Consider the following 23,403-nt stretch of genomic DNA (forward strand, 5'->3'; position numbering starts at 1 on the left):
AGAATCTTTCTCATCTGAATCACTCCCATCTGCCTGGCTACAGTCCATGTAAGGTCTTGAGGCTGAGACACACCTTCATTCGTTAAAGGGGGATGGGGGAGCAGATGGCAAATGAAGGTACTAAAGCTCATTAATTCCTAATGGAGGCTTCCTCCTGGATGTAATTAGAACAAAAAGAAGGAAGAGCCAAAGGAGGAGTGTTTGGGAGATCAAGTGGGCAGCTGGAAGAGGTTTATGAAAGGTATAAACCCTCAGGGAGCTTTCCATTAGTGAGGATAATAATACCCACACTTCACAATGGCATAGTTTTCCATAACCAGCAAAACATGTCTGCATACATTATTTCATCACAGTCTCAGGAAAGGATTATGAGACATCAAGGAGAGTTTTATTTTTCCAATTGCATAGATTTAAAAACTGGTACTCAGAGAAGTTAGGCCACCTGCCCTGAGTAACATGGCTAGAAAGTGATAGAATAAGGATGGATTTAAAACATTCTGACGCTGAATTTGGTCTCCATCCATTCCATGGCTATAAATGGAAAGAGACCCCCAGACCAGTTCTGAAAAGCAAGTGACACTCCACCCAGTTCAGCTATTGCATACCATGGTCTTTTCTTCCATGCCCATTACCAATCACTTAAAGACATCCAATTGCCTTCTATTTATGATTGACAAGTGAAACACAGGAGTTCTTATGGGCCCACAGTTTTTATTTCTTGATGTCCCCATGGAAGACCAAGCCAAGAGAGAAAGGAACTCTTCCTATTAGACCTAGTTAACTGACTCCATTTATTCCCATTGTTCCCAACACAAAATAAAAGGTATTCAAATATACAGTTGAATAGAAATTAAGAATTACATATTGTACTTTGATCTTATGGAAAGTGTACAGCATAGGTCTGAGATATCAGCATTAAATGCAGAGACTTTATTATCAAGGGTTTGCTAATCATACTCAACATCAGTTTATCCAAAAAAGGATTACATTACTCGAAAACTGACTCTTTGCATTAAAGTAAACTTGCCCCTTGAAGTCTTTTTCTTCCTCTCTCAAAGGCACACAGCTGACAGTTCAAAAGCAAGCGGAAGCGGAAAAGAAAAAGGAAGATGTTCTATTTAACCAGCATCAATTGCTTATAGCTATCCTGTTCTCAATATCCTTTCCCCTCAAGGAAGCATTCAGCCAACATTTTTATTGGACTGATGCCCAGATAGCTCCATTAATTCACGCAACTACCTTTGTTGGAGCGCTCCAGGCATTATTACTCATGAATCCTACAGAGCACAAATATATCTCTAGAAAAACTGTCATTTGTATTACATATGACCTTAAAGCATCTTCATAAATTATACCTTCAAAGCAAACTAGAGAGCACTGCAATCTTTTGCTACGTTAGTCATCTTAATTTCACCAGACCTACTGTCTTTTATTTACATATACAATGTAATTAAATTGGTTTCAGTGAGCTAGGTCTTTTGGCTTCATCAATATCATAAGGTACTTTTGATGATGTATGATCTTTAAATCTGTAATGGTATTTTTCTACTCTGTGGGTTTCATTGGTTCATACTTGTCCTCTAATTATGCCGTCCTGTGATGTATTCTAGCTATGACGCGGACTTATAGGCTGTGGTTTACTTCTGATACTACATCTAGCATGTAACTGAACAAGAAAAATCATACTTTGACTTCATATACATTGGACCATTTAGCATGAAACCTGTCCATTTTCAAAGATATTTGGCAACAGAAATATAGTCAATTATTCTATTAGTTACCTTATCCTAAAGTGTCAGTAGACCACCATGGTAATAAGAAAATTCTTTCCCAAAATAAGTACCATTTTATTTCTAACTGATTATAAAATGAGCACTGTTTTTTACCCAAAATTTACATGAAATCTTTTAATAAATATTCTTGTTTCACATTAGGAGTTTAAATAAATAAAGCATTATTCACATAAAGGGAAGATGTACTTTGACCTACTACACTCTTTTTTTTTTTTAATTTTTAATTTTATTTTATTTTTAAACTTTACATAATTGTATTAGTTTTGCCAAATATCAAAATGAATCCGCCACAGGTATACATGTGTTCCCCATCCTAAACCCTCCTCCCTCCTCCCTCCCCATTCCATCCCTCTGGGTCATCCCAGTGCACCAGCCCCAAGCATCCAGTATCGTGCATCAAACCTGGACTGGCAACTCGTTTCATACATGATATTTTACATGTTTCAATGCCATTCTCCCAAATCTTCCCACCCTCTCCCTCTCTCACAGAGTCCATAAGACTGTTCTATACATCAGTGTCTCTTTTGCTGTCTCGTACACAGGGTTTTTGTTACCATCTTTCTAAATTCCATATATATGCATTAGTATACTGTATTGGTGTTTTTCTTTCTGGCTTACTTCACTCTGTATAATAGGCTCCAGTTTCATCCACCTCATTAGAACTGATTCAAATGTATTCTTTTTAATGGCTGAGTAATACTCCATTGTGTATATGTACCTTTGCTTTCTTATCCATTCATCTGCTGATGGACATCTAGGTTGCTTCCATGTCCTGGCTATTAGAAACAGTGCTGCGATGAACATTGGGGTACACGTGTCTCTTTCCCTTCTGGTTTCCTCAGTGTGTATGCCCAGCAGTGGGATTGCTGGATCATAAGGCAGGTCTATTTCCAGTTTTTTAAGGAATCTCCACACTGTTCTCCATAGTGGCTGTACTAGTTTGCATTCCCACCAACAGTGTAAGAGGGTTCCCTTTTCTCCACACCCTCTCCAGCATTTCTTACTTGTAGACTTTTGGATCGCAGCCATTCTGACTGGTGTGAAATGGTACCTCAAAGTGGTTTTGATTTGCATTTCTCTGATAATGAGTGATGTTGAGCACCTTTTCATGTGTTTGTTAGCCATCTGTATGTCTTCTTTGGAGAAATGTCTATTTAGTTCTTTGGCCCATTTTTTGATTGGGTCATTTATTTTTCTGAAGTTGAGCTGTAGGAGTTGCTTGTATATTCTCAAGATTAGTTGTTTGTCAGTTGCTTCATTTGCTATTATCTTCTCCCATTCTGAAGGCTGTCTTTTCACCTTGCTAATAGTTTCCTTTGATGTGCAGAAGCTTTTAAGGTTAATTAGGTCCCATTTGTTTATTTTTGCTTTTATTTCCAATATTCTGGGAGGTGGGTCATAGAGGATCCTGCTGTGATGTATGTCAGAGAGTGCTTTGCCTATGTTCTCCTCTAGGAGCTTTATAGTTTCTGGTCTTATGTTTAGATCTTTAATCCATTTTGAGTTTATTTTTGTGTATGGTGTTAGAAAGTGTTCTAGTTTCATTCTTTTACAAGTGGTTGACCAGATTTCCCAGCACCACTTGTTAAAGAGATTGTCTTTAATCCATTGTATATTCTTGCCTCCTTTGTCAAAGATAAGGTGTCCATATGTGCATGGATTTATCTCTGGGCTTTCTATTTTGTTCCATTGATCTATATTTCTGTCTTTGTGCCAGTACCATACTGTCTTGATAACTGTGGCTTTGTAGTAGAGCCTGAAGTCAGGTAGGTTGATTCCTCCAGTTCCATTCTTCTTTCTCAAGATCGCTTTGGCTATTCGAGGTTTTTTGTATTTCCATACAAATTGTGAAATTATTTGTTCTAGCTCTATGAAGAATGCTGTTGGTAGCTTGATAGGGATTGCATTGAATCTATAGATTGCTTTGGGTAGTATACTCATTTTCACTATATTGATTCTTCCAATCTATGAACATGGTATATTTTTCCATCTGTTAGTGTCCTCTTTGATTTCTTTCACCAGTGTTTTATAGTTTTCTATATATAGGTCTTTAGTTTCTTTAGGTAGATATATTCCTAAGTATTTTATTCTTTCCATTGCAATGGTGAATGGAATTGTTTCCTTAATTTCTCTTTCTGTTTTCTCATTATTAGTGTATAGGAATGCAAGGGATTTCTGTGTGTTGATTTTATATCCTGCAACTTTACTATAGTCATTGATTAGTTCTAGTAATTTTCTGGTGGAGTCTTTAGGGTTTTCTATGTAGAGGATCATGTCATCTGCAAACAGTGAGAGCTTTACTTCTTCTTTTCCAATTTGGATTCCTTTTATTTCTTTTTCTGCTCTGATTGCTGTGGCCAAAACTTCCAAAACTATTTTGAATAGTAATGGTGAAAGTGGGCACCCTTGTCTTGTTCCTGACTTTAGAGGAAATGCTTTCAATTTTTCACCATTGAGGATAATGTTTGCTGTGGGTTTGTCATATATAGCTTTTATGTTTTAATGTGTTGTTGGATTCTGATTGCTAGAATTTTGTTAAGGATTTTTGCATCTATGTTCATCAGTGATATTGGCCTGTAGTTTTCTTTTTTTGTGGGATCTTTGTCAGGTTTTGGTATTAGGGTGACGGTGGCCTCATAGAATGAGTTTGGAAGTTTACCATCCTCTGCAATTTTCTGGAAGAGTTTGAGCAGGATAGGTGTTAGCTCTTCTCTAAATTTTTGGTAGAATTCAGCTGTGAAACCGTCTGGACCTGGGCTTTTGTTTGCTGGAAGATTTTTGATTACAGTTTCAATTTCCATGCTTGTGATGGGTCTGTTAAGATTTTCTATTTCTTCCTGGTCGAGTTTTGGAAAGTTGTACTTTTCTAAGAATTTGTCCATTTCTTCCACGTTGTCCATTTTATTGGCATATAATTGTTGATAGTAGTCTCTTATGATCCTTTGTATTTCTGTGTTGTCTGTTGTGATCTCTCCATTTTCATTTCTAATTTTATTGATTTGATTTTTCTCCCTTTGTTTCTTGATGAGTCTGGCTAATGGTTTGTCAATTTTATTTATCCTTTCAAAAAAACAGCTTTTGGTTTTGTTGATTTTGGCTATGATCTCTTTTATTTCTTTTGCATTTATTTCTGCTCTAAGTTTTAAGATTTCTTTCCTTCTACTAACCCTGGGGTTCTTCATGTCTTCCTTTTCTAGTTGCTTTAGGTGTAGAGTTAGGTTATTTATTTGACTTTTTTCTTGTTTCTTGAGGTGTGCCTGTATTGCTATGAACTTTCCCCTTAGGACTGCTTTTACCGTGTCCCACAGGTTTTGGGTTGTTGTGTTTTCATTTTCATTCGTTTCTATGCAAATTTTGATTTCTTTTTTGATTTCTTCTGTGATTTGTTGGTTATTCAGCAGCGTGTTGTTCAGCCTCCATATGTTGGAATTTTTAATAGTTTTTCTCCTGTAATTGAGATCTAATCTTACTGCATTGTGGTCAGAAAAGATGCTTGGAATGATTTCTATTTTTTTGAATTTACCAAGGCTAGCTTTATGGCCCAGGATGTGATCTATCCTGGAGAAGGTTCCATGTGCACTTTAGAAAAAGGTGAAATTCATTGTTTTGGGATGAAATGTCCTATAGATATCAATTAGGTCTAACTGGTCTATTGTATCGTTTAAAGTTTGTGTTTCCTTGTTAATTTTCTGTTTAGTTGATCTATCCATAGGTGTGAGTGGGGTATTAAAGTCTCCCACTATTATTGTGTTATTGTTAATTTCTCCTTTCATACTTGTTAGCATTTGTCTTACATACTGCGGTGCTCCCGTGTTGGGTGCATATATATTTATAATTGTTATATCTTCTTCTTGGATTGATCTTTTGATCATTATGTAGTGACCATCTTTGTCTCTTTTCACAGTCTTTGTTTTAAAGTCTATTTTATCTGATATGAGTATTGCTACTCCTGCTTTTTTTTTGGTCCCTATTTGCATGGAAAATCTTTTTCCAGCCCTTCATTTTCAGTCTGTATGTGTCCCCTGTTTTGAGGTGGGTCTCTTGTAGACAACATATGTAGGGGTCTTGTTTTTGTATCCATTCAGCCAGTCTTTGTCTTTTGGTTGGGGCATTCAACCCATTTACGTTTAAGGTAATTACTGATAAGTATGATCCTGTTGCCATTTACTTTATTGTTTTGGGTTCGAATTTATACACCGTTTTTGTGTTTCCTGTCTAGAGAATATCCTTTAGTATTTGTTGGAGAGCTGGTTTGGTGGTGCTGAATTCTCTCAGCTTTTGCTTGTCTGAAAAGCTTTTGATTTCTCCTTCATACTTGAATGAGATCCTTGTTGGGTACAATAATCTGGGCTGTAGGTTATTTTCTTTCATCATTTTAAGTATGTCTTGCCATTCCCTCCTGGCTTGAAGAGTTTCTATTGAAAGATCAGCTGTTATCCTTATGGGTATTCCCTTGTGTGTTATTTGTTGTTTTTCCCTTGCTGCTTTTAATATTTGTTCTTTGTGTTTGATCTTTGTTAATTTGATTAATATGTGTCTTGGGGTGTTTCGCCTTGGGTTTATCCTGTTTGGGACTCTCTGGGTTTCTTGGACTTGGGTGATTATTTCCTTCCCCATTTTAGGGAAGTTTTCAACTATTATCTCCTCAAGTATTTTCTCATGGTCTTTCTTTTTGTCTTATTCTTCTGGGACCCCTATGATTTGAATGTTGTAGCGTTTAATATTATCCTGGAGGTCTCTGAGATTGCCCTCATTTCTTTTCATTCGTTTTTCTTTTATCCTCTCTGATTCATTTATTTCTAACGTTCTATCTTCTAATTCACTAATCCTATCTTCTGCCTCTGTTATTCTACTATTTGTTGCCTCCAGAGTGTTTTTAATTTCACTTATTGCATTATTCATTATATATTGACTCTTTTTTATTCTTCTAAGTCCTTGTTAAACCTTTCTTGCATCTTCTCAATCCTTGCCTCCAGGCTATTTATCTGTGATTCCATTTTAATTTCAAGATTTTGGATCAATTTCACTATCATTATTTGGAATTCTTTATCAGGTAGATTCCCTATCTCTTCCTCTTTTGTGTGGTTTGGTGGGCATTTATCCTGTTCCTTTATCTGCTGGCTATTCCTCTGTCTCTTCATCTTGTTTAAATTGCTGAGTTTGGGGTGTCCTTTCTGTATTCTGGCAGTTTGTGGAGTTCTCTTTATTGTGGCGTTTCCTCACTGTGTGTGGGTTTGTACAGGTGGCTTGTCACGGTTTCCTGGTTAGGGAAGCTTGTGTCGATGTTCTGGTGGATGGAGCTGTATTTCTTCTCTCTGGAGTGTAATGAAATGTCCAGTAATGAGTTATGAGATGTCTATGGTTTTGGGGTGACTTTGGGCAGCCTGTATCTTGAAGCTCAGGGCTGTGTTCCTTTGTTGCTGGAGAATTTGCTTGGTATGTCTTGCCCTGGAACTTGTTGGCCCTTGTGTGGTGCTTGGTTTCAGTGTCGGTATGGAGGCGTTTGATGAGCTCCTGTCAATTAATGTTCCTTGCAGTCAGGAGTTCCCTGGAGTCAGGGTTTGGACTTAAGCCTCCTACTTCCAGTTATCGGTCTTATTTTTACAGTAGTTTCAAAACTTCTCCTTCTATACAGCACCATTGATAAAACATCTACGTTAAAGATGAGAAGTTTCTCTGCTGTGAGGGTCACTCAGAGAGGTTCACAAGCGTTACATGGAGAAGAGAAGTGGGAGGAGGGAGTTAGAGGTGACCCAAATGAGATGAGGTGGAATCAATAGTGGAGAGAGTGGGCTAGCCAGTAGTCACTTCCTTATGTGCACTCCACAACTGGACCGCTCAGAGATGTTCACGGAGTTATACAGAGAAGAGAAGAAGGAGGCAGGAGACAGAGGTGGCCAGAAGGATAAAAGGGGGAATGAAAAGGAGGGAGACAGATCCAGCCAGTAATCAGTTCCCTAAGTGTTCTCCACCATCTGGAACACACAGAGATTCACAGAGTTGGGTAGAGTAGAGAGGGGTTAGGGAGGAGATACAGGAGACCTGGTGGAGAAAACGGAGAGTCCAAAGGGAGAGAGAGCAGTCAAGCCAGTAATCTCGTTCCCTAGTGAAAAATGGGTCCTGAAGATTGAGTTCTTAAAGGTACAAAATTGGTAACAAATACATAAAAGCAAAAATTAAAAATCTAGAGTAGAGTTTGGAATTTCAAAAATGTGATGTTAATGAAAAGAAGAAGGAAAAGAAAGAGAGAAAAAACGAACAAAGAAAAACAAACAAGGTTGCAAAAATTATAAAGAAACTACAGGTACAAAATTGATAACTAATACCAAAAAGCAAAAATAAAAAATCTAGAGTAGAGTTTGGAATTTCAAAAATACAATGTTTAAAAAAAAAAGAAGAAGAAAAATAAAGAGAGAAAACAAACAAACCAACAAAACAATGTCGCAAAAATTATAAAGAAGATAGAGGTACAAAATTGATATCAAATACCAAAAAGCATAAATTAAAATCTTGAGTAGAGTTTGGAATTGCAGATATACGATGTTATACAAAAGAAGAAGAGAAAGAAACAGAGGGGAAAAAAAAAGAAAAAAAAAGTCACAGAAATTATAAAAAAAAAAACTATAGGTACAAAATTGATAACATATACCAAAAGGCTAAAATTAAAAATCTAGAGTAGAGTTTGGAATTTCAAAAATACGATGTTAAAGAAAAGAAGAAGGAAAAGAAAGAGAGAAAAAATGAACAAAGAAAAACAAACAAGGTCGTGAAAATTATAAAGAAACTACAGGTACAAAATTGATAACTAATACCAAAAGCAAAAGTTAAAAATCTAGAGTTTGGAATTTCAAAAATACAATGTTAAAAAAAAGAAGAAGAAAAATAAAGAGAGAAAACAAACAAATCAACAAAAACAATGTCGCAAAAATTATAAAGAAGATACAGGTACAAAATTGATATCAAATACCAAAAAGCATAAATTAAAAATCTTGAGTAGAGTTTGGAATTGCAGATATACGATGTTATACAAAAGAAGAAGAGAAAGAAACAGAGGGGAAAAAAAGTCACCGAAATTATGAAAAAAACTATAGGTACAAAATTGATAACATATACCAAAAGGCTAAAATTAAAAATCTAGAGTAGAGTTTGGAATTTCAAAAATACAATGTTAAAGAAAAGAAGAAAAAGAAACAAAACAAAACAAAACACGGTCAAAAAATTATAAAATATATATATGAAGTTTGCTGAAGAAGAAAAAAAATAGGGTCTTTTTTTTTTTTTTTGCAAAGTAATAGTTATAAAAGTGAAAATTAAAGGACAATAGAGGACTTAAATTTTTTTTTAATTAAAAAAAAAGAAAAAAAAGAAAGAAAGATTGATCGTAAAAATAGTAAAAATATATCTAGGTCTTTCTCTGGTTTTGTTGTGAGTATTGTGGGTGCAGTTCATTTTTGGCTAGTTCCTTGGTCTGACTTATATTTCTCAAGATCTAGAGGGCCCTTCCTATGTAGTTCGTAGTAACCACAGGGTTTTAATCTATGGCCTGTAGCTTCCAAGGCATTTCCCTCTGTCATAGCTTCTTCTGTTTGCTGGTCTCTTCAGTGTCTGGTTCCCGCCCTGACACAAAGGGGACGGTGGAGGACACTATTTTTTTATTTTATTTAGGCTCACTTGTTCAGCCACGCTGTGGGGAGGGAGGGATGCTGCAAACAGATAACACTGGCGTGCGCTCGCAGTGCCTCAGCCACACTGGGTCTGCCCCCGCTCACGGCGCGTGTAGCCTCCCTGCCCACACTGCTCGGGCTCTAGGTTGTTCCGCCGGGAACAATCAGAGGCCGGCCCTGGGCTGAGCTCCCAGGTCCAAGCCGCTCAGGTTCAGGCACTCGGGTAGTCCTCAGAGGCGCAGACTCGGTTGGGCCTGCGTTTTGTGCTCTTCCCAGATCCGAGCAGCTCAGGTGATGCGTTTGGCGGGCGCCAATGCTGCGACTTATCACCTCCCCGCCACTCGGTTATCTGGGTGTAAAACCGGCGCACCTTCTCAGGCAGATGTTGACCATCCAGATCCCCAAGAAGTTTTAGTTAGCAAAGAAGCCTGCTTACAGTTTTATAGATAGTGTCTCTCTGGGGCTGCGATTGCCCCCTTACGGCTCTGGCTGCCTGTCACCGGAGGGGGAAGGTCTGCAGCCGGCTACCTCTGTTCAGTCCTTTGTTCTGTGCGCGGGCCTGGCGGTGTCTTAGGTTAGGGCTGGCTTTTCGCGTGGTAGATATCCCACAGTCTGGTTTGCTAGCCCAAATTATTTCGCTCAGATAGCGCTCAGGACATTCGGGCCAATTCTTACTCTAAGGGACACAGCCCGCGCCGCGCTTCCCTGCCCAGCCTCCGCTTGCTAATGCCGTGTGCAGGCGTCTGCGCTGCTTCTCCGCTGGGGGAGTTACCGTAGGGCTCACAATCTGCGATTTTTAATTGTTTATTTTTTTTTTTTCCTCCCTTTTATGTTGCCCTCTGTGCTTCCAAAGCTCGGCACAGATTCGGCAGTGAGAAGGTTTCCTGGTGTTTGGAAACTTCTCTCTTTTTAAGACTCCCTTCCCAGGACGGAGCTCCGTCCCTCCCTCTTTTGTCTCTTTTTTTGTCTTTTATATTTTTTCCTACCTCCTTTCGAAGAGTTGGGTTGCTTTTCTGGGTGCCTGATGTCCTCTGCCGGCATTCAGAAGTTGTTTTGTGGAATTTACTCGACTTTTAAATGCTCTTTTGATGAATTTGTGGGGGAGAAATTGTTCTCCCCGTCCTACTCCTCCGCCATCTTGGCTCCTCCCGTCTACACTATTTTCTAAAAGAAACTGGAATCACAGTTCATGTTAATATCCTGAAGATGATCTAGGACATACAAAAATTCAGTATTATCTGTGAACACTTTAGCAAAACTTTGTCTGCAGACAGAAAGCGATGATGTCATTCAGCTATTTACATATGGCCCAGATATTAAAAAGGAACTGTTTCCTGCTCTCTGTGAAGGAAAATTATGAATAAATATCACTGGGGTCATTATCAACTGCACACAAGGTAACAGGTAGCTTGCAACAAAGTAGTGTCAGAAAAAAAAAAAAATGGATGTGGAGCAAGAAAATCTGTCTTAAGGCATGATGGGGGGAAAATATTAACTAAGGATAAATATTTGTATTGCCTGGCAAAGTTCTCCAAGTTCCCAGATGAGGAAAGTTCCTTCACACAGATATGGATTTTTCCAGGACAGTTCTAGAACCTTTCAACCTCAGAATATATCTGGCTGTCCTCTTTTCAAAAGTTAAACTGGTGTGATCTTGGAGAAATGGGAGTTGAACCAACTCTTAGAGCTCTTCAGAGAACAGGAATTTCAGCTTCCTGACTTAACCATGTTGCTTCTATCTATTTTATATGGCCACATTTACCACACTTACAATGCAGCCCAAATCCACCTGTTCTTTTTTTTTAAGCAGCATTCACTCATTTATTCAATAATTATATATTGAGCACCTCTTACATTCCAGGTACAACTGTAGGAGCTGGGATTAAAAAAGAAACCAAATTCTTCCTTTTGTGGTCTTTATTATTCTAGCAATAAACTATTCAGTTCCAGTAACAGCCATATTTCTTGTATGACATTGGGTCAACTACTTTGATCAAAACTAGTTTTGTTAGAATTCCTTTAACAAAAAAAACTCAGCTACATGAAAACCAACATTAGGTTTATACTCACAATTTGACCACATTTGGGGCTGGTTCTTTTCTATTATTTGTCATCCTCGTGTTTCCTAGAGGTGTACCCTGAACTGAAGAGCTGTTTTCCCTCATTCTGGAAGGACACCCAGTTCAATCCTATATGCCTCTCTGAAGGAACACAGGTGGATGGAATGTGAAGAAAGAGGGTGCCTCGCCAGCTACAGGCCCATTCAACCTTGGGAAAAATGGGATTGTCCTCACACCAAGTTTCCCAGGAAGGATACAAGGAAAAGCTGTACTGTAATTACTACTCCAGCTAATGTGTAACAACTACTACGACTACTACCACTGTGCTTTGACCTCACAAACATTAGAATACTTACACAACTTAAGTACTTAGCAACTCCTTGAGGAACAGATGAGGAAACAGGCCAGAAAAAGATAAGTGACTTGTCTACAATTAAGAACTCTGGTAAAGGGTGGTGCTGGGATTCAAACTTGGGCCTGTCTGATTTCAGGGGTCCCTCTCTTATGAAAAACTTGTTTTGTTATTTATCTAATAAAACCACAGAAAGGAATTATCAAACTTTAACCATCACTATTTCACATCCTATAGAATGACATAACCCAAGATGAAAATACAGAGTTTAAACATCAGTCATGTATTTTCAGTTCCTTCTCTGAATCTTAGCTATGAATCTATGCTTATTTTGAACATTGTTTTGTATGCAATCTCATAAGAAGACCATCTATGTCTGTATCAATTAAAATATAAAAGAAACAAATATTGTGCAGATATCTGGTTCACTTACCTTGAACAAAGGAGCTTCCAGTGCTTCCACTTTTGAAGATGGGGAAAGATCAGACAGGAATGACGTTCACTTTAGTTTGGTCCAGGAAAAACAAAGATTCACAGTTCTGGAAATAAAGAAAGAATCAGACCTTGTCAGGACATTTGGTTCTAATTACTAGGGACAAAATATTTCTACAACGCAACTACATAAAAATAGTTGAGTCATTTGAGCTACAGAAGGTCAAAAACAATGATTACGATCAAGATATGATTATTATTGCATATACTTTTGATTCTTGGGAATGAGTCTTCCTTTCTCTTCTTATTAAAATTAAGATTTTATGGTTTATCAGTGTAAAGTTGATAAGTAAACAAGATAGTTTAATATTATGTTGATAATGAAGCATATTCTTTGTAAAACATAAATTCTCTGGAGTCTTAGTCTCTCAATTCCCCTTGCTCTATCCCAACAAAGCTTCCTCTGTCTAGTATCTAGCCATAGCTTTGCTCAATAAAGCAAAACAAAACACAAATCATCTAATGCTAGCCATTAGAATGAAGGCCTGGCTCAGAAGACAAAAAAATGCCATTTGACATAAAACAATAGCATGTCATGGTCTAAACTACTCATCTGGCATGTACCATAAATCCCCGAGCACCATTAGTTAGTTGTCTTTTCGGATAAACTCAATGAAAGCTTATTGAATAATTTTCCATGTGTAAGCACTGTGCTAGATATTAAGAGCAAGGAGGCAAATAGAAGATTTATCATTGAAGAAAGGGATATATGCAAACAATCCTGACATCAAGTGATAATTTCAGGGATAGACAGAAATATAGCATACTTTTGAAGAATAATGCTAACTTGATATGATATTTTTTCTGATTTATTATAAATCCTTGCAAGCCATAAATTTGTATTTTCCAGGATCTTTGCATTCATGAGCGTAAGGACAGAAATGCGATATATTCTAAAGTACATGTGTAACCTGATATCAGCTTCAGACACAGGTAGATCAGGCTTTATAAAGAGGACATAAGAATTTCTTTATCTACTCCTTGGCTCTGGTTTTCTTTATATTGGCTTCATTCTTCAAAGATCCTCTAATAGTGGGATTAAAGATAGCCCCAGAAATACTGCACCTGGTTAGTAATCTTGGGAGAAAGAGCTTCTCTTCCCCATAGTTTAAGTCAAAAGTCATGGAATTCATTCCTAGTAGACTGTTTTATGTTGTATGTCCATCACCATACAAGCCACTGGGGCCAGAGGGATGGGATACACTGACTGGCCAATCTGAGTCATGTGCCCCCTGCCGGAGCTCCTGAAAAACCCAAAGCACATGACTGAGAGCTGTAGGGGGAGGTTCACCTAAGGGAAACCTAAGTGTAGTTATCATACTAAAGGGAAACGTCTCCTGAGCAAGGCAAACACCATGCACCCACCACAAAAGGTACTCAGCAAATATTTGTTAATTGATGTATTGATTAGTAAGCCTGGGATAAGTGAGATGATGGTAAATACTATGTGTGAAAGGAAACAGAGCCTAGATAAACTGTGAAATGAAGCTACAGAGGTGGGCAGTATCCTGCAAGGCCTTTTGGAAATAAATCAGCAAAAAGGAGCCGATCTTGACTGTTTTGCACCCTTTGAGAATTAGCTGAGTCTGTAATCAAAAAACAATCCTGAGGGCTTGCTAAGGTGAGTGCTGCCTTCCGTGATATGAAAAACATGTCATAGGTTTCAGAAGGTGAGCATGGCTAACTATGATTGTCACAAAACAAGAAAAATAAATAGATATCTTAAATGAGTCCTTGAATCACAACAGATACAATTATGAAAACTAGACTATACGTTTACCAGACTTTCATGTTATTACTTTAAAAGACTTCCCTAAAAAGCCACAAGGAAAAGATATCTCTTATTTGAATCATGGAATGATCTGAAATGGCAACAAACCATTGCTTCAAAAGAAAATCAATTAGTCCTATAAAAACAGTGTCTATAAAAATGCACATAACTTTGATAATGCATTATATTTGCAAGGTAGAGGAACCTTTAAAAATGCATCAGTGACTTAAATGACTTTTCATTGTTATACTACCTTAAACAAATCTTACTTAATGCATTAAAAGCTTTGTGCAGTTCTTACTTTATCCAACCAGGAACTAGAACATGTTTCAAGAGGTCTTCAAGTCCAGCCACCTGCCTCCAAGAAAAACTACACATACAGTATCATAGACAATGGCCTCACATGTCCATGCTGGCATCTCATAATTCATGCCACTTGCCCAGGTCTTTGCAAAAGCCCATTTTTACATGGAAATAATTCATTTAGTATAATTAGAAAGCCATAAGTTTTCACGTATTCATTCAGAAACGATTTTTAGCTCCTATAAACACTGTGCTAGGAAATAGCATGCAAAAATGAATGAAATATGTCTCTTGCTCCTAAGGAACTTACAGGCTAAAGACACCAAGGTGAGCCAAAAATTACCATACAGTATGATGAGCACGGTGCAGAAGGAAATGGCAGCCCGCTCCACTATTCTTGCCTGGAGAATCCTGTGGACAGAGGAGCCTGGTGGGCTGCTGTCCATGGGGTTGCACAGAGTAGGACATGACTGAAGCAACTTAGCATGCATGCATGCATTGGAGAAGGAAATGACAACCCACTCCAGTATTCTTGCCTGGAGAATCCCAGGGACAGAGGAGCCTGGTGGGCTGCCGTCTATGGGTCACACAAAGTCGGACACGACGTAAGAGACTTAGCAGCAGCAGCACCATGATGAGCACGGAGACAGGGAGACACATGCAAGGTAAGAGGGGCTACAAGCCCTCTCTGTACCTGGTCACACTATTTAAAAAGTTGGAGGAAAAAGTTGGCCACTCTGAAATAATTCTGAGTATGTTATCTCCAAAGATTTATATGTTCCTAATTTCTCCATCATTTCCACACTAAGGAATTCCCTAACTGTCCCAAAACTAGAGTGTTTTATATGGAAAAACCGCTACAGGGCAATCATTATTAACAGCATTTACTAATATAATACCCAACCAGAGAAACCACTCTTGCCATGATAAGTTTTTCAAACTATGAGGAGCAGTAGGGCTGAAATGAATCTAGTCATGAGTGAAAACAAAATGATTGAATGAAAGCAGTTTGTTTAAAAATATACACTTGACATTTCCACTCCAGACACACAGATTAAGAGGCTGTCTATCAAGGTAAATCAATTTGAAAGTTGAGCCTGACTCTCTCCACCCTCAAGAAGTGATTTGCAGGTATCTGTGGCCTTTCTTTTTGGTTTGACTGTTATTTCATGTTTTACTGGTAATTCTTCTTATGGAACACTAAGAACATTTATTTGTTCTTCGGTCAGGTTTATTGAGGTATAATTTACAGTCAGTAAAATGCACCCTTTCTAGCATCCAGTTCTGAGTTTTGACAAATGTATATAGTCATGCAACCACCACCACAGCGAAGATAGAGAATAGTTCCAACATCCTGAAAATTTTTCCCTGCCCCTTGGAAGTCAGCTTCTACCCCTCGACAACCATGGTAAATAAATAGAAGCCCCTGTTTGGCAACTTTTAGCTATTCAAGTGCCACCTTTCATAATTGCACCTCTACCTGCACATCACTCATATCATTATTTATTTAACAATTATATGGCTTGCAGTTTTATTGAGAAATTTATTTTCAAATGGAAATTTATTCTTTACTATTTTAAATGAGAATCCCTTGCCATAAATAAAACTATGAACAATATCCAACAAATAAAACTCTATATGAGTAGAGGTACCTCCCCAGATCCTGAGTTCTTGAGTGTCCCTGGTGGGGCCAGTATACACACCTACGCATGCTTTTGGAAACACCAGTGATGGTAGCTATCCCATGCTCTAAATGCTTTCTCCTTGACTGTGTATTCTGTGTATCTTCAAAGAGTCAGATTAGAGCTCAAGTAAAGCATTAAAACCTATTTAAAATTACAAAATTAAAATCTATTTAAAATTTTAAAAACTATTAAAATTGCAACGTCTTTCTATCTACATCAGGCCTTGGATGCCTACTGCTTATTTGCCAAACAGGTTGCTGCTGCTGCTGCTAAGTCACTTCAGTCGTGTCCAATTCTGTGCCACCCCATAGATGGCAGCCCACCAGGCTCCGCCGTCCCTAGGATTCTCCAGGAAAGAACACTGGAGTAGGTTGCCATTTCCTTCTCCAATGCATGAAAGTGAAAAGTGAAAGTGAAGTCGCTCAGTCCCATTCGACTCTTAGCGACCCCATGGACTGCAGCCCATCAGGCTCCTCCGTCCATGGAATTTTCCAGGCTGGAAAATCTGGAGTGGGGTGCCATTGCCTTCTCTGCCAAACAGGTTACCAAGGCTGATTTTTATGGAAATACAGACCAGATGGACCTTCTTCCTCATCTCTTCAAAATGGTCCTTTCTGAGCAAGACCAAGGCCAGTGTGATTCAGCAACACCTATTTTTGTTACAGTTGACATATGGTATCTCCTTACTCTAGATGAAAAAATGGAATAGAACCTTGGCCCCCAAAACACTTAAACAATTTATTCACCAATTCTTATCTTCGTGTGAGTATTATCTTATATACCTGGTGATTGCTATAGGAATCTATGTAGATAATCACATTTTTAAGGGAAATACACTATTGAAATTTCTTCTAACCCATGGTCACTATGCTCCTTGACAACAATCGTTGACCTTCATGATATTAACCATCTCTTCTGTTTGAAAGGGACTAAAATGTTTGTTCTGCTTCCTGTTTAATAGAGCCATAAGAAGGATTAATGAGGGAAAACCTCTAGAATACTCCAAGCACTTTCCAAAAAGGCAGCAGTAAAACAGCAGGTGCCTCTTGTGAACACACATTTGTCTTCTTCCTGTAAACTCATCCTGAAGGACATCAGGCTTCCAGCTTATATTTAATTGGCTGATTATGTTGTCACTCTTGAGCTCCTTGCCAAGTTACAGGGAAGAGTTTTCTTGGAAACCGTAGCTCCCCAACTTTCTCCAGCTATGCAGTTTAATTACATCTAGCAAAATGACAACAGAGCTCCTAATTAGCCTGGAGATTAATTACTGCTGAATCAGTCCAAACACCACAGCTACCAAATTCAACACAGGTGCTTAGATGAAGGGAAAGAGTTTTCTCAATACCCAACAGAAGGTGGACATGGAAGGTGTGCTTTATGACTCTCTTCCTGCAAGCTTAAACACACAACCTGTGCAAAATACCTTGTGTCTTTAGAGCCAGGATACCCTGAAGTATTTGAAAAAGAACTAGACTCAAAAACATTTCAAATACTGATATCACATATTCTGAAATATGCATACTTTCTTGCTATACAAATTTATGCAAACTAGAGCTCCATTTCCCCTTCTCATTTTACTGAGGAGTCTAAAAATCCTACATAATTCATCTACTTCTTCAAAACTATAAATGAAAAAGTGATATAGAGAAAATAAAAAGCAAGCAAAAAATTGTGCTGTATCTCGTGTTCATCTTGTGACTTCTAAGAGTGTCTATAAGCCTGGAGGGTGGATACTACAATACCAGGGTGATAAATGCATTGTCATATCAAAGTCTTGAAAGCCAACCACCACACAGTGGAAACTCCTATTTTCAATCGGAGAATGCCTGAAAGAGGAAAAGGCTAGATTAGCTAGGTAGAGAAAGGAAGGAGGTGATTCCATGTACAAATGCTATCCATTTCTTACTTCTCTTTATGTACAAGTCACTTGAGGTATGTTTAAATATATATACATCTAGAATCCAACAAACATGAATTAAACCCCCAAGTCATTCTATATCTGGCCAGAGTTGAGACCAGCTGGTCTGGAGTAACCAAAAGGTTGCCCAGAGGGTGTAACTGTATAAGACTTAGGAAAGTGACAAAACCAGAAAATGGAGAAGTAGACCAGAAAGAATGAAGCTACAAATCAGAATTCCAAAAGCTCAGGGACTTCCCTAGGGGTACAGTGGCTAAGACTCTGAGCTCCCAATGCAGGAGGCCCAGGTTTGATCCCTGCTCAGGGAACTAGATCCCACAGGCCAAAACTAAGACCCTGTGCAGCCAAATAAAAAATTTTTAAGTTAGAAAAAAAAATTCCAGAATCTCATATTCAAAAGAAATTCAAGGCATGTGGAAATAGACTCATGCTTGATTCTTAAACCATGTAAGAAACAAGCAAACTATCCCCTAATTAGAAGTTGATGTGATAGTGCTGAAGAAGCACTTTTCATGCATTGGTAGGAGGCAAGTCTTTGTTGGTTTGAATTCCTGTTTGCTTCTTTGTGTGTTCAGAGGAGTTGTGGGATTTTGTTGGGAATTTAAAAAAAATAAATAATCCTGACATTGACTAAAAAGAAAAACTACTCAAACAACCCAAAGGGAAATCCATGGGAGGGAAGGAGGAAATGAAGTCTGAAAAAGACTTTGTGGAAAGATTCAAGTAAGAGAAATGTACACAAATGCATAGGCCTGATGCGTGGGCCTCACTTACACGGGGACTGGGCAAAGCTGCTGCAAAGCCATTTGCTTGCACAGGACTGGAGGAGAGAGTACATGGCTGCCAGGAGAGGAATGTTGTCAGAGCGACTTCAGAATGAGCTCAGCCACGCTCTCCAGCACTGGGAGGCCCGACCACTGTGCAAGCAGCCGCCCCACCATCTGTACAGGGTAGCTCCTCGGTGCTGGGCCAACCCAAGCTGGGCCACAAGGCCACCTCCTGGGACAGCTTCTGTGTGTGGACACATGCCCACATCCACACGTGGTAGGAAATGGCACTGAGAGAGAGGTGTCCCCGTCATTCTCAGCTTCTGAAGTGGCACTGCTCAGGGTGAAGTGACTTGAAATCCAAAGATATATGTTCAAGACTCAAGCCTACATTTTACTTCCTGGATGACCGCCGGCAAATCATTTGATTTCTGTGAGCCACAGTGTCATCATTTTGTAAATGGACATAACATAGAATTTTAGAGTTCATCCAGTTTAAAGGTTATCATTTCACAGCTGAAGAAATTAAGAACCAGAGAATATAAAGTGAATGCCCACCTTCAGCCAGCTAATGGATGGGTAAGCAGAATTCACGCTCAAATTTTCCAGCTTGAGTTTCCTTTCTTCCCTAACCATTGGAATCTTCTGCCTCAGTACTTCCCCTGACTTGCAGGATGGTTTAAGAAAGGAGGTTAGCAGGGTAAGAGCTTCTGGTTCGTGATGGTGAACTGAAACCACATCTCACTCCCAATGCCTCCCCAAAAGCCCACAGAACTTATGGAAAAGATTTTTTAAAGGAGAAAGAGGAATAAACGGATGGGAAGGGAGGAAAGGGCACCAGCAATGAACTCTGAATAAATCCTAGGAGATTGCAACCACACTGGGATCAGATTGGTGGAGAAAAGTTTTTTAAAGTAATAAACCAGTTGCAGTTAAAAAAAGAGTGCCTTCATCAGTGAAAATATTATTTCCCTCTCCAGGGTATCTTCCCAACTCAGGTATCCTAACTGGGTCTCCCACATCATAGGCAGATTCTTTACTGTCCGAGCCACCACGGAAGCCCTTAAAAAGAATATATAACTTTAAACCTAATATTAATGCATTAAATATATTTATAAATATGCAATATTAAATATATGTTAATTCATACATATGATAGACTACTACTGTGCAGCATTTGGCATTCATAGAAGTAGGGAAGACCTTCACATACTGACATGGAAAGGTGGTAATGTAATTTCACATGAACAAGAGAGGCATCAAAATGATACAAATAACACAAACCTATGAGTGCATGCTTTTCACTTTCATGCATTGGAGAAGGAAATGGCAACCCACTCCAGTGTTCTTGCCTGGAGAATCTCAGGGACGGGGGAGCCTGGTGGGCTGCCGTCTATGGGGTCGCACAGAGTCGGACACGACTGAAGTGACTTAGCGTAGCATGAGTGCATGTCACATGTTCCTACAGTAAAAATAGAAAATGCCTAAGTGCTTGTCATGTAAATGCCTACCAGATTGTGATAAGCACCATTTTGTACATAAGGAAAATGAGAAACAGAGAGGTTAAGTAATTTGCTCAAGGTCACAAAGCAACAGTTGAGTAAATGAAGGGGCTGGGACACAAATCAAGGTCATGTGGCTCCTGAGGTGACGTACTTCCCAGCAGCTCTCAGCCTGCAGAATTGCAGAGAGGGCTCTAAAAAGAGCTCTGGATTGAGTTAGGGAGGTAAGGAGTGAAGACTCCCCATTTTACTTTCACATTTCCCTATCGTTTAATAGTCTTCAATAAGAATGTGTTTTTCACTTTAAAACTGGCTCTTTTTTGAGTTACAGTTTTATGAATTGTAGCACATGCATGGGTTCATGTAACCACCAGCACAATCAGGATACAGAACAGTTTCATTACACCCAAAACCTCCCCATTGCTCTCCCCGCCTCAAACCCCTGGCAACCACTGACCTACTCTCCATTACTCTACAGCTGACCCCACAGCAGTTACAGTTTGAACTACACAGGTTCAGATTATACATGCGGTCCACTTACAGATGAATTATTTTATAGTAAATACTGGAGCACTACACAAGTTTGCTTGAATCTGCAGATGCAAAACCACGGGTGAGAAGGGCTGACTATAGTTATATTCTGATTTCAACTGGGAGGGGGTGGTTGGCACCCCTAATCCCATATTGTTCAAGGGTTAACTGTAGTTCTGACTCCTTGAGAACATCATGCTGTATGTAGCCTTCTGATGTTGGCTTCTTTCATTCTACAGAGTGCCTTTGCAATTGCACAATTAATTACATGCATCAAAAATATGTTCCTTTATATTACTGAGTAGTATTCTATTCCATGAATGCAGCAGTTAAAGCACATTTAGGCTGTTTCTAGTTTGGGGCGATTATGAATACAGCTACTGTAAACATTTGTGTAGAGTTTTTGTATGAACACAAATTTTCATTCCTCTTGGGCAAACACCTAGGAGTACACTTGCTGAGTCTTGTAAGTGTGTATCCTTCATAGAAAAATGCCAGGCCATTTTCTAGAGTTGCTAGACAATTCCCCATTTTCATCAATAATGGATTACAGTCCCTATTGCTCTACATTCTCATCAGCATTTGGTACTTTCAATATTTTAATTTTAGCCATTCTGATAGGTGTGCAGTAAGAATATATTACTTAAACTTTTTAAAAATGGAACAGAATTGAACGGCATAAGTATAAAACAGATTATCTCCTAAGCTGTTGGTAGGTAGAAACACAAATAAGAACTGTTTGGGGACATTCCTTTCATCCATTAAATATTTCTTGAGCACCTAATATATATGTCCACTAGGCTTTTCATACACATGTTTCAAAGGCTTAGGAATTCTCAAGTACTTTATGATTTTATTTTGTCATCACTATCTATTTACTTATAATACCCATAGTCTGTGTCATATAACACTAAAATGTAGCTTTTAAAAAGCAGTAGAGCTCAAAAAAGATAACATATTAAACTATTGTTTACATTAATAATTTGTAATTTTGGAAGACACTGTACTCTACAGATACACAAAAGGAAGTTCAGCTATACAATTTTACCTGTTTTTTCCACCCTGAATCTCTTTGTTTTGTCAAAACAGGTAGAAGAGTTAGTTTATTTCCTGCCAAGGCCCTGTGAGTGCTTGACAATGAGAAATTAATTAGAGAAGATATAAGCGCCAATTGATTTTCTGCTTGCCAACTGTGGACACTCTGCAGATTATTTATGGAAGCCAGAAAGAAAATAGGAAAAAAGACAAAGATGTGTGCCTGGGTCAGAAAGCAGCAAGGGGCTGCCCAGGAATTCAGTTACAGTAATCCCTGCTGGCTCAGGACTTCCCTGCAACTTTGCCACATCCTTCTTGCCAAACCTAGGGCACCTGGGCCAAAGTACTCCAAGTGTAATGCTTTAGCATCTCAAAGACCTCTTTCTCCTGGTTTGTATAGACTGTCAACAGCATCTTCAATGGTAGAGAGAGAATAGATGCAAGAAAGTCAGTTTGAAATATAAAAATACATTACTACAAAGAGGCCAAACAACATGGCCCTGGACTGAAGGAAAATCAGGAAAAGAAATTATTCTCAGAAATTACTTTTAGCCAAGGAAAGTATTATATTCAGGGAAAAACCTGCATTTCTCCCCAGGGTAGTCTCATGTTGGTTCCTGACCCCAAATCTCCTGTGTGTGCTTAGTCGCTCAGTCATGTCCAACTCTTGGACACTATAGCCCTCCAGGTTTCTCTGTCCATGGGGATTCTCCAGGCAAGAATACTAGAGTGGGTTGCCATGCCCTCCTCCAGGGGATCTTCCCAACCCAAGGATCAAACCCAGGTCTCCCACATTGTGGTCCAGGAAGCCCCAACTTTCCTAAACCAGGTTAAATTTAACTAATTGGCTAGAAATGCTTTTCATAATTCTTTTGTGTAGGGTCCTAATCATGGAGACCTAGAATTTTAAGTTGGTTGAATATGTGATTCAAATTTTAGTTCAGATTCCACAGATGGGACCCCGAGCCATGGAGGAGCAAGAGGACAGCAGTGTCAGAGCAGAGCCATGACCAGAAGGAAAGTTTTCAGATACCAAGTCTAGAACACAGGTTAAACTTACTTTACATAATTGTTCTGCCTCTTCAAGGAGAGCTATTCATATGCATTGCTTTTGGATATTACTGTTATCGCCTACCAAAAATGGTGTTCATATTGACATTCCTCGCAGAAATGCCCCTCAAGAAAGGAAAAGGGGAAACAGAGGAGGAAAATCTTCAGAAAGAAACTGTTGCAAAGTAATGAGAATAACTTTTTCATTAAAGCTGGTTTTAAGCACAAATAGCTCATTCTTAATGAGATTCAGTTGATCCTAAATATTGTACAACTTTACCTCATCATAATCGTATTCTAGTCTTCCTGTCATTCCGATCAAGATGCATGATACAGCTTCAAATTAAGTTCAATTCCTCAATTTTTAAGGACTGTGAAATTCAACCCCAATACTTCAACTATCACTATCCAAGAACTACTAGTGTGGACTTGGCCTTCAAAGAGAACAAGAATAAAAGGGACCCAAGAAAATGGATG

The 23,403-nt window shown here is 38.7% G+C and overlaps 2 long non-coding RNA genes across 2 annotated transcripts in view; both read right to left on the reverse strand.

Annotated features, from left to right (window-relative positions):
- Positions 1-767: 767 nt before the first annotated feature.
- On the reverse strand, positions 768-10,490 carry LOC123332861. The gene is made up of 2 exons (XR_006549977.2): positions 10,444-10,490; positions 768-1,066 (listed from the first exon to the last, which is right to left on the reverse strand). It is a non-coding gene; the product is annotated as an uncharacterized LOC123332861 (long non-coding RNA).
- Positions 10,491-10,569: 79 nt separating this feature from the next.
- The window catches only part of LOC123332860, a 37,929-nt gene continuing 25,095 nt past the window's right edge, over positions 10,570-23,403 (reverse strand). Inside the window, exons 6-7 of the long non-coding RNA XR_006549976.2 lie at positions 12,303-12,408; positions 10,570-10,631 (exon numbers count right to left, since the gene is read on the reverse strand). This is a non-coding gene — a long non-coding RNA (uncharacterized LOC123332860). The remainder of the gene's footprint in view (positions 10,632-12,302; positions 12,409-23,403) is intronic.

The sequence above is a fragment of the Bubalus bubalis genome, chromosome 3, assembly GCF_019923935.1.
Source record: "Bubalus bubalis isolate 160015118507 breed Murrah chromosome 3, NDDB_SH_1, whole genome shotgun sequence".
NCBI lineage: Eukaryota > Metazoa > Chordata > Mammalia > Artiodactyla > Bovidae > Bubalus > Bubalus bubalis.